Genomic DNA, 20,640 nt, shown 5'->3' with positions numbered 1-20,640 from the left:
GCGCATGGTCCTTAATCCAGAACGCTATGTAGCTCATATTTAGTGGCCAATAAAAGGAGTCTGTTACATTCCAACACCTGGGAAAAGCGTGTTATTATCAAACACACTGGCTTTGGTTTCTCCCAGAACCAGAGTTCTGCCTCTTCCTGTCAGTGGAGACACAAGCAAGTGACTCTTACCCCGATGCTCAGTTTCCCCTGTGTGACATGGAGACAGTTAGGGCCGGCTGCAGAAGTCCCCTGTGATGGATGATGAGTACAGTAGCATGTACGGTGTCAGATGGTTGGCGCAGAGGATGGGAGATAATTTTAGTGATTTCTTTTTTTTTTAAAGTCAGCAAAACACTGTGTTTTTGCTGTTGATGTTTTGTGGGTTTGTGTGTGTGTGTTTAAGCCTAGATCTTATGTAACCCAGACCGGCCTCAAATTCTCTTTGTAGCTGAGGATGACCTTGAACTCCAGAGCCTTCTGCCTCCACCTTCCCAAAATACAGTTTTGATTCCAGGCAGTCTCCCTAGAGCTGTGGCTCTCAGTGCTACAAACGAGAACCTCCCGGGGAAGATTTGTAAGGCCGCATCCAGCTGCCAGCCAGAGAATGTGATGATGTGGGTTTATTCTCAGTGGAGAATATGTTGTGGCCACATCAGCAGAGCCTGAATACTGTGGATTAGCTACGGAATCCCAGTAATAGCGGTGGATCGGAGACCTTCCTTTGTGAGGCTTTTCTCACTGATGCCATTTCATTTGGCCTTCAAATGTCCAAGATCTGAGATCCTGGCCCAGCTCTGCAGTGTACCAGCTAGCGGGGACCCTTGGGTGGATCAGAAAATGTTTGTACCAACAAAAGAGAGGCTCGCCCGCGTGCTGGCCCCCAGCAGATATGTTGCTTGGCCAGAGCTTTAAAGCTTACAAAGTGTTGCTGTTGAGTGCGAGACTTCAGTCTCAGGGACTGAAGAATACCAGATGCTGAAGTTGGTTACACTGGGGAGACTACAGTAGGGTAGCTAAGGGACAGAGAAAGCTAGAGCTAATGGAAGGGCAGGGAGAGGTCACACTTGCCTTGCCTTGGCCCAGCACACAGGATGGCATAGACCCTTAGCTGCTACGTGTTGGAGGTCTTCAAAGGTCCCTGGTCCCCATAAAAGCTTGAATTTCCTAAGTGCCTACTGTGTGCCAGGCACTTTACACATATTGTTTCCAAGCCTCACAGGAGGAAACTGTCAGGGGTTAAATCACTTGCCCTGGGTCATGGCAGTGAAAGTACCTGAGCTGAAGATGGAGACCTTTCTACGGAGGCAGTCCTCTCTACCAGCCTCACAGCTTTCTTTCCCATCAGACCAAGGACAGGAGGACTTGAGGGAGGGGGTGGACTTGAGGCCTTTTAGAGGGCACCCACTGGAGTCAGCGCGGAAGTGGCAGCAGCACCCCGAGAGGAAGCCAAAGATGAACCCCGAAAACATTCTACCCACGAGAGCTGCACGCAGGAGGCTCCCGTTGCACATGATGCGGATGTGGAGTGCCCAGAGCTGGCAGAAAGTGCAAGGCCAGGAGGGGCAGTAGGACTGGGGGAGGGGTCCCTTCCTTCCCTCGCTGCTGTTAGGCAAGGCCCCAACCTGGAACTCGGCAGGTAGCTAAGGATCCTCCCATCCCCACCAAAAGGGTATTGAAACTATGGGCACCATAGCTGGGTTTTCATTTATTTATTTTTCTTTTCCTTTTCTTCCTCCTTCCTTTCCCCACTGCCCCCCCCCCTTTTTTTCCCTTCTTTCCCCTAACAGGGTTTGATATGTAGCCCAGACTGGCCTTAAACTCTCATTTCTCCTGTCTCAGCCTTCCAAGTTCAGGGATTACAGGCATGCATCATCATGCTTGGCCAGGGCTTGTCTCTGGGGAATGAAATGTTGGAATAGTAATAAAGTGCATGATTGTACAATTCTGTGAATTTGCTAAAGTCATTGAGTTGGCTGCTTTAAGTGAATGGATTGTATGGCATGTGGATTCCATCTCAGTAAGACTGCTACAGCAAAACAGAAACCAAGGGCCAGGCCAGAGGCCTCCGCAGCACGCGGGGTGACTTGGGATGGGATCCTGCCCCGCTGATGCCTGCACCAGCTTCCTCACCTCCACCAGTCCTGTTTCCTGCCCCTGCTCAGAAAGCCCTCCCTGGCTTCCCTGGCTCGCTCATCCATGTGCTTGGCTTGTTCCCTTAACACTGCAGGGTTGCAGGGTCGGTTCATAACGGTGCCCACCCCCCATCTTGTCTTACGACATGTCTCTTGGAGTCGGAGCTGTCTCTTCTTCAAGCCCTGGAAATAAAGAAGCGTGTGGCTGCATTTGACCTTGGCCACAGTGGAGGGTGTGGGAAGCTGACCCGGGGTGAGCAGGCCCCCTGTCACCGGGCTTTGTGCGGACCATCTGCTAGGTCTTAGATAGAACCGTGCTCGTTCTTTCGTGAGCTCCCATTTACTGTGTGTCGCTGGTGGTAAGTTTTCCCTGTTGGGTCCCTGCGGTCATTTCTACTTTTCTGCAGCAGTTTCCCTGAGATGGAATTCACACACCGTGCGACTCATCACCCGTTTCAGTTGTTTGTCTCATTGGTTGTTGATGGGGCCACACTAGACGGTAAAGTCCCTGAGAGCGAGGATGATCCGGTGTCTGCTCTTTCCTTCCCTTTCCCTCTTCCTCACTCTCCTCACTTTTCGCCTTTCTCCCTCTTCCCCTCCCCCTCTTTCCTTCCATAGCAGATTGAAGCGCTCTCTCACCAGGGATGAGGCTGCATCCTCAGCCCTGCCTTCTTCCTCTTTTATTTCTTTTTCTTTTTCTTTTAAAATTTCTTTTTCTTCCTGCTGTGTATATTGAGGGTCTTTCTCCCCCCCCTCATGTTTTAGACCCTTTGGCCCCCAGCAAGGTCGTTTTATACAATGTGATTCCAGGGACTGATCTGTCCTTTCAATGGTCCTCAGTTTCTACTGTGGTGACAAGGGTCCCATTTGCTGTGCATGTGTCCTGAAGCAAGTGCATCGCTCACAGCTGTTCAACTACCTCATCCTCACACACTCCTCTGCAGCAGTCATAGCTGACCAGATGGTATGGATAAGGAAACTGACTCACAGAGAGGTTAGACAGTATACCCAAGGCCACACTGCAAAGAGGTGGCCCCGGAGCCCCCCTTCTGCCTCTCATATTGCTGCAGTGTGGGGCTGTCACCTACAGAGTTACAGTGCCTAGGAGAACTGACGGTGTTTCTTATAGCATCTGTCAGGATCCAGCCTCCGGTCCCATTGCCAAGGGCGCAAAGCACATGATCCTTTATGCCTAGCGGCCTTAGAAAGCAAGGACGCCACCTGCCAAATGGCCATCCCGCCCCTCTGTGAGCCTGTTGACTCACAGTGTTCACCCTGACAGCCTAAATTTAGAATCCAAACAGCTAAAGTGTCTGCCAGGTTTCAGATCCGACTCTCATTACTCCAAGCTTGGGTGCCTTTAAAGGCACAGGGCTAAGGAGGCTGCAGGCTGCAAAGCACAGACCGGGGCCTTTTGCTGTACTTGAACGCCCGTGTGCTCACCAGACCAGCACTGTCTCTTCCTGAGAAGTGAAGAAACGAAAATACGGAAGCTCTTAAGCTCCACGTGCTCCACTGACACCTATACCAGGAAACTTTACAGGGCTTTGCGTGGCATCATTTGAGCAGGAGGCCTTGGCTGACACTCAGGGGCCATATGATTTGCTCTGTTGTTACCTCAAGCATCAATTCACCTCATTCCCTTTCACAACATGCAGAGATTTGTCAGGAAGAGCAGCTGATAATGGCAGAAACGCAGGGGCCTCAAGACTGGCTCTGGAAGCTTTGTAGCTGTGTCTGCTTGAGCCACACACGGAACCTGCCTGATTGTTCAGCTGTCCTGATATGCTGACTATGAAACAAAGGAAATTTGATCTAACGCGTCCACAGATTCTTACTGGCCGTGTGACTGTAAATAAGCTAACTCAGTCTCTCTGAGCTTTGGCTTTCTTCTCTGAACAGTGAACATTGTAACCCCACCCCCAACCTCACCCTCATTTTAGAGAGACTCAGATGAGAACAATGCTCACGGTGAAGCTTCTTTTTCTGTCGCTGTGATGAAAATACCCCAATCAAGGCAACTTCCTGGAGAATGGGTTTATTTTGGCTCACAGTTCCAGGGGACAGCAGAAGTCCTGACAGCAGTAGCTTCAAGAACCCCGTCTCGCTGTGTACCCAGCCAGGAATCAGGGAACAGTGGCTTCTTGGGCTCAGCTCACTTTCTCCTTCTTGGGCAGTCCAGAGTCTCAGCCCAGGGAATGGTACCACCCACAGTGGGAGGGCCTTCTCACTTCAGTTAACCTCATAGAGGCAATCTCACACACTCCCACACACGTATGCTCAGGGGACCAGATCCCAGGTGATCTCTTCTTCATTAAGTAGACAAAAGAGGGTAACCATTATGGCATGTAACAGTTAGGATTTTGAATTTTTTTACAGGGGACCAGATCCCAGGTGATCTCTTCTTCATTAAGTAGACAAAAGAGGGTAACCATTATGGCAAGTAACAGTTAGGATTTTGAATTTTTTTACTATTAGGATTAACGCTACTGTAAGAATTCATTTGCAGGTTTCCATGTGGACATGCATTTTCACTGCTCTAGGGTATTTATTTAGGAATGGAATTGCTGGGCCGTGTGCTAACTGTAGTGTCCTCACCTGAAGAACTCCCAGGGTGCTCTCCAGTGTGGCTGAGACAGGTCACGTTCCCACCAGCCAAGTGGGAAAGTGTTTACATGCGAACATGACTCAGTATTCTCTGTTAGATTACAGTCACTGTAGTCAGTGGCACATGGCGTCTCACGGTGGCTTGATTTGTGTTTTTTGATGACTAATGCTGTTGAGGATCTTTTCTGAGCTTGCTGGCCATCAGTGTATCTTCTTTCAGTGTAGAATTTTTGTCCCTTTAAATTGGACAAATTGTTTGTATTAATTAGTAAAAGTGTTCTTTTTTTTTTTTTTAATGTGTGTGTATTTTGTATTCAAGTTCCTTTTCAAACACATGGTTTCAGTTCTGTGGGATATCTTTCCTCACTTGCCCCTTTGCTTTTTATAGTTGTTGTTTGTGTGTTTATTTGAGGCAGGGTCTCATCATGTGGCCCTAGCTAGATCACAACTCTCCATGTCCATCAGGCTGGCCTTGAACTTGCAGCAGTCTTCCCGCCTCTCCCTCCTCAGTGCTGAACTGCACACAAGCCTCTTGTCTCTTTCTTGATGGTACCTTTAAGGCACAAAAGTCCTCCATCCCACAGTCTTTTTTTGTTTGTTGCCTGAACCCTTAGCATTATATTCAAGAAACCAGCCTGATCCAAGCTCACTGAACTTTTCTGATTCCCCCCTCCCCCAACCTCCAAGAGTTTAAAGTTTTAATGCATTTGTTTAAGACTTTAACTAATTTGGAGTTAATTATTTTTTATTATATCCTATCTATCTGTCTGTCTGTCTATCTATCTACCTACCTACCTATTGATTTATGATTTGTTTTGTTTGTTTCTGAGACAGGGTCTCAGATAGCCCAAATTCACTTTGTAGCTGTGGATGCCCTTGACCTCCTGATCTTCCTCTTCCTTCCAATGCATAGGTTAAAAATATGCACCACCATGCTGGCCTCGTCGTCGTTGTTGTTGTTCATTGTTGTTATTTTACTGAGTTAGAGTTTTAGTCCATAGCCCAGTCTGGCTATGTGTATGTGGTCCAGGCTGCCTTAGCCTCCTCAGTGTTGGGATCAGGCATGTCCACTTGCTTTGGGTTATTTTCTGTGTTTGTGTAAGACAAGGGTCCAGCTTCCTTCTTGTGCATATAGCTATTTGCCCAGCAGCAGTTATTCAGAACTCTCTCTTCCCATCTTAACATCCTTGCTGAAAGTCAGTTAACTGTTGCTATGAGGGTTATTTGAGGGCACTCAGTTTGATTCCATCGGCTTATAAGTCTGTGTCAGTTTTTTTTCCTTCTACTACTCTGATAGACATTTGAGATAACCAACTTAATGGGGAAGGATTTCTTTTGGCTCATGATTTCCAAAGTTTCAGCCCATTGTGGTGGGAGCCTGCAGCTTACATCATGGTGGCTGAGAAGCAGAGAGAGGAGAGTGGAGAGAGAGAATGGCACTAGCAGGCATTGTTTCCACCTCGGCTCCAAGCATAAAGGATGGGGCCTCCACATCCAGCGCTGGTTACCCCATAGCTGTTCTCTAGAGGCATCCACAGACTTGCCAGCAGTGTGTTTCACTGGTCTCCTCAGTATTTCTCTGTCCAGTGGAGTTGATGGTCAAGATTGCCCATCACAAAGCCTATCCATTCTCAGGCAATGTCATGCAAGTTTTAAAACTGGCAAGTGTGAATCCATCCTTCCTTCCTTCTTTCTTTCCTTCCTTATTTGCTCATTTATTTATTTATCTATCTATCTACCTATTTATTTATTTATCTGTTCATGATTACTTGGAACTGAACCAAGGGTCTCACACACGCTAAAAGCACATTCTACCACTGAGCAGCATTCCCAGCCCTGCCTCCCCTGCTTTGGCTATCGTGGGTCCCATGGGTTTCTAGCTGCCATGCCTCTTGTCAGTTTTTGTGACGATATGGCTATGTCTCTGATTTTTATATCCACGAGACTGTATTACAGGGCAGTGGTTTTCGCACGTTTGCGTTTCGTCGGGTTTTTGTTCCCCTAACCCTGAGTTATAAACATTGCCCCCATGGCCGACTTCTTTCTCATGAGCTTGACTACACTGATCTGGTTGCTTTCCTACTGGATGTTTCTGAATCTACATTTTAGCCATATGCTTGCCTCATTTCCCAGTGGTGCGCTTTAGGTCAGTGTCTTGGGAGATACCCTGAAATGACCTTTGTAAACTCTTGAAGGCGTTTTCTCACGCTGACAGTGTTACCCTTCTAATCCAGACTTTGACACAATATCCCTAACTTCACTGAAACAGTGAAACAAACAAAAAACAAAACAAAACAAATCCCCTGGGAGGGGAGTCAGACCTTACGTTTTCATTTAGAGAAGTCACTGATTTTGCTAGATAGTTCCGAAGGTAAAGGCACTGAGCCTGATGACCACTGTCCTGTCCCCAGGACCCACACGGTAGAATGAGGGACCAACTCTAGAAAGCTGTCCTCTGACTTCCATTCAGGCATGCAATGTGTTACATGGTGCAAACCTTTAATCCCAGCACTAAGAGGCAGAGGCAGGCAGATTTCCATGAGTTCAAGGCCAGTCTGGTCTACAGAGTGAGTTCCAGGACAGCCAGGGCTATGTGCAGAGAACCTGTCTCAAAAATAAAGAAAGAAAGAAAGAAAATAATTAACTAAAAAAGGAAGTTGCTCGTCTTCCTGAGCCTGCTTTGTCTTCTGGAAAACAGGGATGGTGAGATAACATGGCGCAGTTTGGAGAGTTAAATGGCTCAGCACCATAGCAGTAATTAGCAGTGCTGAGGGCTCCTGTTCTTTTCATTCATAAAAAGGGAACTCTGAGGTGTCCTAAGTTCAGATACAAAGGATGGAGACAGGAAGAAGTAAAGGAAGGTGGCCAGTGAGTGCCCATTGGCTGAAGCCAAGAGACAAAGGCCCATTCCACCCTTCTGCATGCATGCTAAAACTCTAGACTTCAAAACAGCAGCAACAGCTCTTGACCTAGAGTCTATCTAGGAGATAGACCCTAGATACCTCCACTGCCTGTTTATTTGGACTTTCCAGACTGAATCCTAAATCACCGAGAATCGAGAAGCACTCCTGGCTGGACGGCCTGTCTCAAAACTTGTCCTGATTGCATTTTCTAGCAATTGTCTCTAGCTACTGTAAACTCAGTGTAAAGGATTTGTGTTTTTCTTTGCCTCAAATTTCATCATGAAAGCAATGGCAGCTCTGGACCCAAGGCTTGAGTGTATGCAAGGGAGGAGGCGAGCTTAACAGCAGCTTTCATCACTCTCGACTACCTGACTTGAGTGCAGGGTGACCAGCTGCCTGTCTAAGCTCCTGCCTCCATGACCTCCCTGCCCTGATGGACGGTAGGTAGCCTGCCTTTATGAGCTAAATCAACCCCTCCTTACCTAAATTGCGTTGGTCTGGGTGTTTTGTCATAACAGCAGGAACAGTACTAATACAGGTGACTTGATAGCAGCTCACAGGACTGAAGTATCGAGGAAACACGGAGGAGATAAGGAAGAGTGTGAGAGAATACGGAGATAAATGGGTTTCTCACCTTAGTGAGTGAAGACGTCCACGTTTTCCTTTTAGGGTACTGGGCTCCCGTAGAAGGAACTCAGTATTCGACTCCTTGGAATGTTAAGCCTATCCCCATCTGATGGGTCTGGTTTCTGAGTTCCAGGGTTTCTTGATCTGAGCCCTGTCTGCGCCGAGATCTGAGTAAGCCGTCAAGATAAGTGAGTGGAGGTTGGGGTGTCATTCCATTGATACAGTGATTGCCTCGAGTCCATCCCCAGAACTGCACAAAACCGGGCATGATGGCACAGGCACAGGGGAGCTAGAGGCAGGAAGATCAGAAGTTCAGGGTCATCCTCAACCACCTAGTGAGTCTGGAATATATGAGTCTCTGACTCAAAAGGAAAACGAGGAGTAAACCCTGCCCCAGAATCCCCGAGAGTGGGTGGAAATGATTATTATTTAGTACCTTGCTGTACTTGTGGAGATATTTAACTGTAAGTAATATTTGTTTCCACCTCTCTTTAGGCAGCATGTAGTATGCATCGCCCCTGCCAGGGTTTCCGATATGCTGTCACACTGTAAACTCTCTTGGGATGCCTAGGATGTTTCTAAAGGCTCAGTCTTGGCCCTGGCAGCTGGGAATTCAGGGCTAAATAAAAAGCCCCAGGCTGTGGCTGACTGGGCTTGCCTGTGTTTGTTCATGCTTATGGCTTGCTTGAATTCTAGAAGACACCAATACTCAGAGGACAATGTGTTAGGCAGTGAAATTCCAGTCTTCGTGTAATTTAACTAATTACACTCCCTGTGTATACTGAGATGTAGAAAGAAAGTATTAACCAGTAGAGACATAAATCTGCATGAAAGACACATAAACCAAAGCTTGCCTCGGAACCTAAAGAAAATGTGTTGAAATATCAGTCTTAAGTACTACATTTTCTCATTTCTCTTATGGCAATTGAATTCTTTATGTAATCCAGACATGGTTCTATTGGATAGTCACCATGTTCTGTGTAGTGTGTGCCATCATATTTCAATCCTTGCACTCTACTGAAAGCTTTTTTAGTAACCTGTATGAGTTAGATTTATCATTCTGTGGCTGTAACAAACTACCGGAGATAATCAACTTACAAAGAGAAAAGGTTTGTACTGATTCGTAACTTCAGAGGTTTTTATCTAGGGTCACTTGCTTCTGTTGCTTTGGGCCTGTGTTGAGACAGAGCATCGTGGTGGAGAATTTGTGTGATGGAGCAAGCTTGGCTGGATGTCAAATAGAAACAAAGAGATGGGGTCAAGGTGCCAATATTCCCTTCAAGGACATGTCTCAGGCATCCAACTTCCTTTTACTGAACCTCACCTCCTGAAGGTTGTAGCACCTCCCAGTAGAGCCATGGGCCGGGGCCCAAGTCCTTGTCACCAGGGATATGGGGTGACACTTATCTAACTGTAGCACATTCCCATTATGAATGAGGGAATCCCGGGTTTCCATGGCTTGAGAGACTTGCTCAGGTTCCCTGGTTGATAGCTGGTTTGATAGCTAGTGGGATTCCAAGCCAGACCCCCTTTCCTCTGTTTGGGGGACTCCATGGTAATTTTGATGTAGTTTCTTTCCCTGTAAGGACGTGGCTTTTCCTGCCCTATGAAAGCAAGCCTTGGGGGCCGAGAGTGCAGCTCTGTTGGAGAAAGCTTGCCTAGCATGCAAAGGTACTGGCTTTGATTCTAGCACTGCCCCAAATTCCAGGAATCAAGATCCTACCCAGGGTCAGGTTAGTGACTGCCCGATTCTGTCTCAGTGTAACTAGCCACCCCAAGATCAAATATGCCCATGCAGAATGCTGCCTCCAAAGAGAGAGAGCTTCGCATTAGCTGTGGGGGCACTGTTTAGAAGTGAGCAGCAAAAAGCTACAATTAATCCGCCCTGGAGCTTGTCATACCCCCCATCGCCCTGTGGCTTCTAGGTTGACTCAACTCCCCTAAAAATAACACAGTCCAACATCTGGTAAATCTACTGGCCCACTGACATTCACGCCCAAAGCCAGCACTTACTCTGCAGAAAAGACGGCTCCTCAGCTTCTCCTCAGGTGTGGGGCAAGAGAGCATGGATTTCTCTTCTTCCTTTCTAATTTTACACGTGTTCTTCAAATTATCTAAAACTGTATATTTATTTTATAATGGAAGATAATTTCTCTTAGAAAATAAGCTATTTGGGAAGAGGAAGAGGTCAGGAGAAGAGGAGAGAAGACAGAGAGTGAATGTGATCCAAGAATAACATCTACAAACATGAAAACATTGAGTCAAACTGTTAGTTGTACAGTTAGCACGTGCTCATGAGAGAAGAAAAATCAGTCTGGTGAAACAGAAAAATTAAATATTGGAAATAAATTTTAGACTCTTCCCTACTTTCCTAATCTGGCACTGATTCCAGCTCTGAGGACTATGAAGGCTTAGACTGTATCTTTTTACTTTTCTTGTCTTCTTTTACTACATGGTTTTTATTACATGGCCTAAGCTTGCCTTGACCTCAGCCTTCTTGGTGTTGTTTTGACAATTTTGTGCCACCATGCCAGGAGGCCCCATGGGGTTGCTTACAGCCAGGCAAAGGCAGGTGCGAATCTTGCCAGTCTGTTCTCGTAGCTCTGTGACTTCCAGCAAGTCATCAGCCCTCCCTCTGCCTCCATTTCCCAGGCAGCACAACTGTCCCCCAGGGCACTTGTGAGGACAGTGCGAATGGACAGACAGGCAGAGAGCTCTGAGCAATGTCAGCGCCTCATGAATGTGCATTTCCTGATGAACTCTGAGTCACCACTGGCATTTCTAGGGTCCTAGGGACCGGCTGAGGCCTGTCACAGTTTGTTTTTAAAGACAAGGTGCCCTGTGTAGCTCCGGCTTGGAGTGGACCTCCTGGTCCTTCTGCCTCAGCCTCCCAAGAATTAAGACTATAGCACGGGCAGTGTGTAACTCTTGACCTTGGCTCTTTCAAGATCTTCAGATTGTTGTGCCCCCTGCTCCCAGTTTCCCAGCTTCATTTTATATTATACATATTTATTTAAAGATGTCAGCCTTTTCGTGTAAGTCTTTCCATTTTTTTCTTTTTAAAAATTATTTTTGACAATTGTCTTACTCACAGGGACTTTGTGCTCATGTTCCCTTACCTTATTCCTTTCTCGTATTTCTTTTCCTACGCTTGTCAGCTTCTCCATCCTAGAGGATCCTGTTTTTACTCTTGTTCTTGTTCTTGTTCTTGTTCTTCTTGCTCTTGTTCTTCTTGTTCTTCCTCTTCTTCTTCTTTTTCTTCTTCTTCTTCTTCTTCTTCTTCTTCTTCTTCTTCTTCTTCTTCTTCTTCTTCGTCTTCTTCTTCTTCTTTTTCTTCTTCTTCTTCTTTTCAGGACAGGGTCTCTTCAGGCTACACAGGGTCTCTCTGTGTAGCCCTGTCTGTCTGTCCTGGAACTCACTTAGTAGGCCTGGCTGCCTGACCTCACAGAGATTCCCTTGCATCTGCCTTCCACATGCTGGGCAACAGATGCCTCACTTGTTTGTGCGCAGCCTTCTGTGGGTGGTGACGATGGCTGCAACAGTCTTGCCGTGTCCAGGAGATAGTGTTTTGTAATGGCCCCTCCATTCTCCAGCTCCCACAGTCTTTCCACCCTCTTTTCCAAGATAAGTTTCCCAGCCTGGGGATGGCTGATATGGGTGCCCCATTAGGTCTGGGCACTCTGCATTTCTTTATTCTCAGCAGCTGACAAGCTACTAATGTTTGCTCTGGCCATTTCCCACTGCGGAAAGAGGATCCTCTGACTTCAAGTGGCAGCAGTCTCTGGGTACAAACATAAATATGCAGGGGGCACTTTAACTCTATATACATTTAACTTTATGTACATCATAGTAGATTCCCCTGTAGGGCCTGTGCCCTCTGTTATAGCCACAGGCTTTTGACCAGGCTGATAATACCAGGCATGTGTTCTTCTCTGGGGAGCAGGCTTCCGTTCCAAGGAAGCGGTTGGTCGCCCTGGATCTGTGATGTCACTACTGAGCCTGCCGATATATCTTGGCTGGCAGGCTGGCATTATTGAACTTGGGTTGGACTGAGTTAGATTACTGACACCTTTTTCTCCCCAACAACTTCCATGGCGCTGTGCAGGATAGTCAGCAGGTACAGCACTGCCAGCTCGGTCCCAGCTTGACCGCATGGCATCCTCGAGCCTACGCATGTGCCGTCTTCACCAACAGGATCTTACCATTCAGTTCTGGTGGGCAGTCGAGGGCACTGGCAACAGCTTGTCTTGTCTTGGGAGCCTCTTGGGGGCTCCCTGGCCAACAGCTCGGAGGAGGTATCCAACCCTTGGCACTGGGGTTTGGGTTTAGAAACCTACGGCTTCTATGTTTTGTGGGTGAGGTAAGTTACAGCGGGGCATGCCTTATTCAGTCATCACATTCCACACACTGAGCCCCTGCACACATCTGCACCACATAACTACCACCTGGATTAAGATGGAGGACATGTTGCCCACCCCAACAGGCTCCCTCAGGCCCCTCCCCTCCCTACTAACCAAACCTCCCTTCTGACTTCAGTCTCCATAGTAAAATTTGCTTAGCCTCGGATTTTCTGTAACTTGAAAACACAGCAACATTCCCTTTCGTACACGGCGTCTTCTGCTGGACCTTCTGTCTGGGAGGTCCATCATTCAGAAGGCATTGGATGACTATTGCCGTGACGTGTTCTTCTGAATGTCTCACAATTTGTATTCCCGTCGGTTTAGTGATGGGCACCTGGGTTGTGGTCTGCTGGGGTCCTTGTGAGACATGCTGGCACTTTGTCCAGTGTTGGATGTCTTCTGCTGGCTGTAGATTTTCACTGGCACCTATGGAGTTGCTGAGGCAGGGCGTGTTCACGTGTTTAATTCCAAGTTGTCTTGACTGCTCCATGTGACATCCCCGTCTGTGACGGGTGAGCCTCCCACTTGCCCTGTATCCCCTCCAACACTGAGCATCATAGGTCTTATTGGTTGTACACGGTCTGGGGTAGACTGAGCTATCTCACTGTGTATCACCTGCCTATTTATGTGCCTGTCCACCACTGGAATCCCATCTCATTCCTGAACTCAGTTATGCTGTGGGGACCTGGCAGGTCATCTTGACAGAGCAGTCTTGACAGGATGAGCACTTGTGCCTGAAAGGGTCTCAGGGACTGACTTGTGACAAAACATGAGTTTGCTTCTGTCTCCCAAGAGCTAAGACTAAAGGCGCCTGCTGCTCCAGCTTGCTTTTACTGTGGCCATGTTGATCCTCCCGAGGATCCTTTTGTCTGGAATAGTCATTCTCCTCCATCCCCATTCTCTCTCATGATCCACCCTTCTCGGCCTTCTAAAGTACTGTGGTTATAGGCCTGCACTTTTATTACCAGCATGTCTGATACGTTTTCATAGGATTCCTTTAGAAAGAAAACCCACCCTGGAGAGATGGCTCAGTCAGGAAAGTGCTTGATGCAAAAACACAAGGCCCTAAGTTTGGATCTCTGGCACTCACAGAATGTTCAGGCAGGGCAGTGAGTGCCTATAAATCCAGCGCAGGAGAGGTAGACAAGAGGATCGCAGGGGCTTGGTGGCCAGCCAATTTAGCTGATTCAGTGAGTTCCAGGCCAGGGAGAGATTCTGTCTCAAAACTGAGGTAGTGAGCCATTGAGGAAGACTCCAAATATTGACCCCTGGCTTCCACGTACGTGAGTCCACACCAGCAGAATCACACATGTATGTATACACATGAGCATGTACATATAAAACACACAAGAAAAGAGAACAAAGAAAAACAATACCCAACTGAATAGCAACCCCCACACTGGGTGTTGAAGAATATCAAGGAGAAGGAAAACTCACTTGTTCTCCTTTCGTTTCATCGATGTTAAGTTCTCTTTCTTTTTAAAAACCTAGCGGAGAGGCTGAGTGATGACTGAGCAGAGGCTATGCTGTAATTTTGTGGGTAATGACTGATCTTGTACAAGGCAGGCCCACTTAAGGGGTGGAATACAGAGACTCGCCAGGAATGAATGTAAAGTAGGAGCCACTTGTTCTGAAAGGAGATCATGGCTTTATATATTTAGGAAAATGTGTGTGTGTTGGGGGTGGGGTGGGATCTAGTTTCTGCCTCCCTTCTCCTTTCCTTTTAGAGGTATCATCATGGATGGCTTCTGACACTAGCAGGATGGCATCTTTGTGTCCTCCTTGTCCCCTTTGAGGTGTTAACTTGAAATCCAGCAATCTCAAATTTCAAAGCAGACAGGAAATGGGCCCACCGTGTTCCCTCTGTGACACCTCTCCTTGTTTCTCAAACCTTGTGAAATCATTACATTTTTAATGGCTTTGCCACATTTATCAGTGACCAGATGTCCAACTGTCTTCTTCCTTTCTGTCGCTGTATAAAATGTCTTGACCAAAGTGCCTTAAGGGAGAAAGGGCTCATTCTGGCTCATGGTTCAGTCCACCAGGAGGGCAAGTGGCAGGAGCCTGAAGGAAGCAGTCGCTTTGCACCCATAGCTGGGAGGCAGAGAGCAATGGAGTGCGTGCTGCTCTACCGCTTGCTTTCTCCTTTCTGTACAGTCTAAGATCCCCTATCCAGGAACGGTGTTATCCACAGTGGGAAGGGTCTTCACTCTTCAGTGATCATAAATCAAGATAATCCCCCACAAGGACGCCCGGAGGGCTCCTGGCCCAGGTGATTCTAGGTTTCAAGTTGGCAACTGAGATTGACCATTGCAGGAATCATTTCCCAGTTACTGTGTGTCCAGACTGCTCTTGGGCTGAGATTATGACACAGCCCCCAAATGGAAGTTGACATTTCATTGTAGGAATCTTTGTTGCCTTTGTGGGAAATGTGTGAAACTTTGATCCTGCTGGATTTAGGGATGTGACTATAGAGGACAGACGTCATACAGATTACCTAATCTGTCTGTGTCCTCAGTTTTCCTGTCTTTAAACTCAGAGAAATCAGCCCTTAACCTCGCTTTGACTTAATACATGTCAAGAACTCAATAAGAACCACAGAAATGTTTATTTTTATTCTTTTCCTGGAAATCAGCCTTTGATTAAGTTAAAAAACCAAACCAAACCACTGGGGCTAGGGGAGTGGCTTCATTGGCAGAGACCTTGCCGAGCCCGCACAAAGCACTATGTTCAATCCTCAGCACTAAACAGACTGGTTGTGGTGCCTCACACCTGTAATCCCAGCACTCAGTGGGTTGAGGCAGAACGATCAGGAGTTCAAGGCCGTCCTCAACTACTTACCAAATTCCAGGCCATCCATAAGAGACCTTGTTTTGTTTTCAATTCTTTAAAAATATCAAATAAACATTGTTAACTTTCTGATAAAAATTGCTGAGTGGAGGGCCCCGGCACTCTTGGGCACCATTGCTGCTTGTGAAGGAGCCTCTTCCTGCTGTGTGATCACTGGGGACTTTAGTGTCCTGAGTATCCTCCATCCCGCCAACCAATAGATTATAAGTTCCAGTGGGAGAGGCTTTGCCTTAAGGATGAATAGTTAACATCGAGTGTTTAACCACAATTAGACTCACTTCGAATGTCACCTGACTCCAGAGGTGACTCAGCAGTCTGTGAATGACAAAGGTTCTTTTGCCAGATCCAGGGGGCCCTGCAAAGGACTGCAGTGGGCAGAGCTGATTCCTAGGCTCAGCCCCTGGAGATCCATTTGAAAGCCTGTGGTGGGTTCCTAGAATCTATTTTTGCCAAAGGTGATCCTTTAGTCAACACTGTGCATGGGCTTTATCTGTGGTCCTGTCATTCCCTCCTTTGAGCCTGAGGCCTCCTCCCTCTCCATCCCATGCTTCTGGCTGTGAGGTTTCTCTGGGCTGTGGCCTGGGTTCTCAGCTGCAACTGGAAACAGGACAGGATAGGGGAGCTAACGAAATGGATGGAGCCTCATTGGTATGCAAGGCTCTCTCGTCACATTGCCACTAATAGGAGCTGAAGAAGGGCTGGCACATCTCTTTGGGATTTTCCATTCCTCCTGGCCCTTCCGGAATTGGCTGAAAACCAGCATACCAAGGGGGACAAGGACAGCACGGGGGCACCTAGGCGTCTGTTTATTGACATCTCCAAGGTAGAAAGTAAGTTCTTCAGAAGCTCTGCTAGATTCTTCCCTTCCCCATTCTCATTCCCCTGCCCTCTCCCCAGCCTCCTTTTACAGAGCACCTTTACTTACAAGCCTATATTCTTTGAAGACCTGAAGGACTAAGACCCATTCAAATACAGATTGACTGAGTGACTGACTGATTGATTGACTAGTTGGTTAGGGCAGAGTCTCATTGCATTCGGCCTCAGCGATCCTCCCCACCTCACCTTCCCCATTAGCCGAGGCTGTAAGTATGTGCCACCGAATCCAAGAATTCTCGTTTTTAGCAAAGTAGTCCTTGCATAGCGTTTTCATGCTTGAAAGATACCTAAGGTAAACCATGGGCTTCAATGAACATTCTCAGTCCAAGCCACACCCCTGCACCCCAGCAGTACTCAGGGCCTCTCAGGTAGAGACTGGGCATCCCCAGTAGCCTTATGCGGTGATAAGATTTTAAGTATTATCTCAGCACTGATGGATGACAGGTGAGAATTAGCTTGAGCAACCAAGAATGTGCTTTTTCAACACTTTATTGTGGCTTTGTGATCTCGAGTATGTGCTGTCTTTGTTTCTTTTTGCTTTTAGAGCTAAAACACATGATAAAACACATGACCTACAGGGTGAACATCCAGGAAACCACCACCCAGAGTAGGGTACTGTTAACGCTCTTTCCCTTCCTTCCTTCCTTCCTTCCTTCCTTCCTTCCTTCCTTCCTTCCTTCCTTCCTTTTTCTTCCAGACAAAGGTTTTGCTATATACCCCAGGCTAGCCTTGAACTTGTGATCTTTCTACTTCCACTTCCTGAGTGATGGGATTATAAGTGTATATCTCCATGTCTGGCTCAAAGTCAAAACCTTTGAGTCTTTTCCTTGGGCAGAGAAGCCATGTGCCCGACTCTTGTGGTACTCCTGCTGTGTTTCTCAGAGTTCCTCTCTTGAGTGTGCTTCCATCAACACCTGGGTTTGCTGTAGTTCTGGATTGTTCTGATCCTACCATGCGGCTGCCTTTTAGTATCATTAGGCTAATAGTGTGAGCTGGGGTGTAGAGCCATGGTCCATTCGTGCTCACTTGTGGAATCACTCACTGCTTAGAGAGTACGAAGTCTGTTCTACTGTGGGCTGATGGTCAGTTCCTGTCTTCTGCTCTGAGGTGGTATTTACTTAGGTACTTTTGCCTTTGTATATGTGTGTATATATACATGACCGTGTATATTTGCATATGTGTAGGTGTGTGTGTGTACATGCACATGTGGAGGTCTGATCACACTGACTTAATTGAGGCAGGGTCTTTCACTGAATCTGGCGGTCCAGCCCAGTCAATTGGCACGGGTGATTTTTGCTTCCAGGCCCACCTGACTTTCATGTGGGTGCAGGGGTCATCACACTTGTTCAACAAGAGCTTTCACCACTGAGCCATCATCCCTCCAGCCCCATACCGTAATACTTTAATTCTCATCTAGTGGTTCATGCCTGCAAGGCCTTCAGCACAGAACACAGATATGGTGTCACCTGTAATCATCATGAGCCTCAATTTCCTTTGCTAAGACTTTTTTTTTTTTCCAAATATGCTTGCCCACCTAGAAGAGATTGACCTCTCTGTGATCTCTGTAGGCAGGGCCAGGAATGGGGATGGTCCAGGCTCCCCAGATGATTTCACTGTGAGGCCACAGGTCTAACCTGGCTTTTACACCCTCAGCTCTACACACTTGGCTTTCTGATTTGAAGAAGCATCCCTAGCTCAGTCCTGTTCCTTCAGGCCTCGAGGTGTGCCTGTGATGCCTTGAAAAAAAGTGAGGGCCTGTGTTAGAGCCAAAGCATAGGGTTAAAGAGGTGGAGAGGGATGGGCAGGGCTTGTTAGAACTGGGGACAGAGGGACACAAGTCCTAGGCCAATGACAGCACAATTTCTGTCTGTGAGGTCCAGACACTTGGAAAAATGACCATGTAGTTCTTACATGGAGTCAGGGTGGAGAACCTGTTGTTTGTGGGTCTAAAACCTACAGCTGGCATCCATCACAGACACTTGGGGGCTTATTAGAATGCAGACCCCCCTCTCTACGTAGCTGGATTGTCTTCGTGTAGTTTCCTGTCACTGTGAGAAAATACCTGACAAAAGCAGGTTAGGGAAGGAGGAAGGGTTTAGTCTAGCTCACAGTCCATTGCTGCAGAAAAATCACAGCAGCAGGAGTCTGGAAGAACCAGTCACATTTCAGCAGCAGAGTGATGCATGCACGAATGCAGGCACATACGAGTGAAAGCCAGAGCCCGCTCATTCTTTCCATTCAGTCCAGGGCCATCATGTAGCACTGTCCATGCCCAGGGTGTAGCTTCCCACTTCAGTTAACCCCATTAACTCTCAAAAGAATAACCAAAGTTCCGCCTGATCTAGACAATCGCTCACTGAAATTCCTTTCCCAGTGTGTAGATTATGTCAAATTGACAATCAAAACCAGCCACCATAGGCCTTGAATTTGTAATTCTAACAGCCTTCTCCAGTGGACATCCCTTTGCTCACAACTGAGAACCCTCTCACAGGTCTGAAGCTCCACTCGATGATGGGCCCATTTACCCTATCCTGCTGTGTGGGCTCATTGCTTCTCTTCCCACTTGCATGGTCTTCAAGCTGTTGGCTTGAAATGGGCTCTAAATGGGGCAGCTGCTGCGGACGAAGACCTTTCCCAGAACCCTGTCAGTCATGATCTGTACAGCCCAGGCCTTCACGGGCCAGAGGGGGGGGGGGTGACTGAGAAAATGCAGCGTATTCCTGTCTTTGAAGGACCAATGTCATTGTTAATAGCTCAAGAGTCCTAGATGCATGTAGCACCTTCATGTGTCTTCCTGTACTGCTGACCCAAGAGGTACGTCTGAACACGAAGTAACATTTTAAATATGTATTTAATTAGCTGTGTTTGTGGTGTGTGCGCACACACGGGGATGTGTGAAGTTCGGAAAACAACTTTCAGGAGTTGGTTCTCTCCTTCCACCCTGTGGGTCCTGGGAGTAGAACTCATGTCATCAGGCTTTGAGAAAAACATCTTTACCCACTGAGCCGTCTCACTGGCCCCATTTGTATATTTTTAAAACCATTTTTGCTTACAGGCTCCCAGTATTAAAAACCTTCTGTCTAGTGTTAGGACAGGTTGAGAAGCCCTCGTGGTGGCACACATTTTTAATCCCAGAACCTGAGAGACGGAGGCAGGCAGGTCTCTGAGTTCAAAGCCAACTTGGACTATATGGCATATTTCAGGCCAGCCAGGGCTATATAGTGAGACCCTGTCTCAAAGAGATAGGTGGGGCAGAGACAGAGGCACCAGGTTCGGGTTTTATAATGTTGCATTTGAACTTTTGGGCTAGGACTAACGTCCAAAGACTAGGTTCTTCACACATACATATAGCATGAACATAACTTTATGGAATTTTTGCACTTCACAGAGTTAAGATGTGAGGAATTTTCCATCTGGAGCATTAGGCCAGTGCTCAGCGTGTTGATTTGGGCTTGTTCTAGATTTCAGATTTTGAGATTTAGATATCCCCACCTGTATAATTATTAACAATAATTCAAAAACCCAGATCAGCGCAGGAACTGAAGTAGAGAAGGAAAGGTTTCCAGATTATCTGAGTGTGGCACCGGGGAGATGTCTGCCTAGCCAAGACGGGCCTGAAAGATGAGGATCTAATGGAACCTGCCCTGGAACCTGGTCCCAGCAAGCCCCTGTGCATGAGCTTAGTTGCTGGGCTGATCTCAGAATGGCTCTAGGAAAGCATTCACTGCCATCAAGAACTAGCCCACTGCAGGGACCTCTGCAGTTCTCACCAGTGCTCATGACTGGTGGGTGTACACTCTTGAGTTTCTGGGTGGATCCCAGTTTCTGTTAGAACCATGATGCACTTCCCAAACAGCCAGGGTGTGGGGACCCTTGAAAATAAGCTTTTAGGCATTAACCCAAGGAGGGAAGTTACTAGAGGCAAAGACACGTTTAACAACTGAAGGTCCTGGGGGGAGATGGCTCAGTTGAGTGCTCCCAGTGCTGGCCTGAGGACCAGGATCTGATGCCCTGTAATAAACTGCAGTGCATGGTGGGATCGTTCTTGTTGTCTCAGAGGATCCATGGGGCTTACAGCCAGCCAGCTTTGTCTTTCTCGTGAGTCCCAGGCCAAAGAGAGACCCTGCCTCAAGAAGCAAGGTGGTGGGATCTGAGAACGGCACCGGCAGGTTGTTCTGTGGCCTCCAAAGCATGTGCACTCATGTGCACCTTTGTGTGTGTCTGTGTGTGTTTGTTTCTCGAGTCAGGTAGCCTA

The 20,640-nt window shown here is 47.4% G+C and overlaps 1 protein-coding gene across 1 annotated transcript in view; it reads left to right on the top strand.

Moving 5' to 3' along the window:
• Iqck (IQ motif containing K) overlaps positions 1-20,640 on the top strand; it is a 108,028-nt gene that overhangs the window by 85,775 nt on the left and 1,613 nt on the right. The window lies entirely within an intron of this gene.

The sequence above is a fragment of the Meriones unguiculatus genome, chromosome 14, assembly GCF_030254825.1.
Source record: "Meriones unguiculatus strain TT.TT164.6M chromosome 14, Bangor_MerUng_6.1, whole genome shotgun sequence".
Taxonomy (NCBI): domain Eukaryota; kingdom Metazoa; phylum Chordata; class Mammalia; order Rodentia; family Muridae; genus Meriones; species Meriones unguiculatus.
This window is presented reverse-complemented; position numbering and strand designations above follow the sequence as displayed.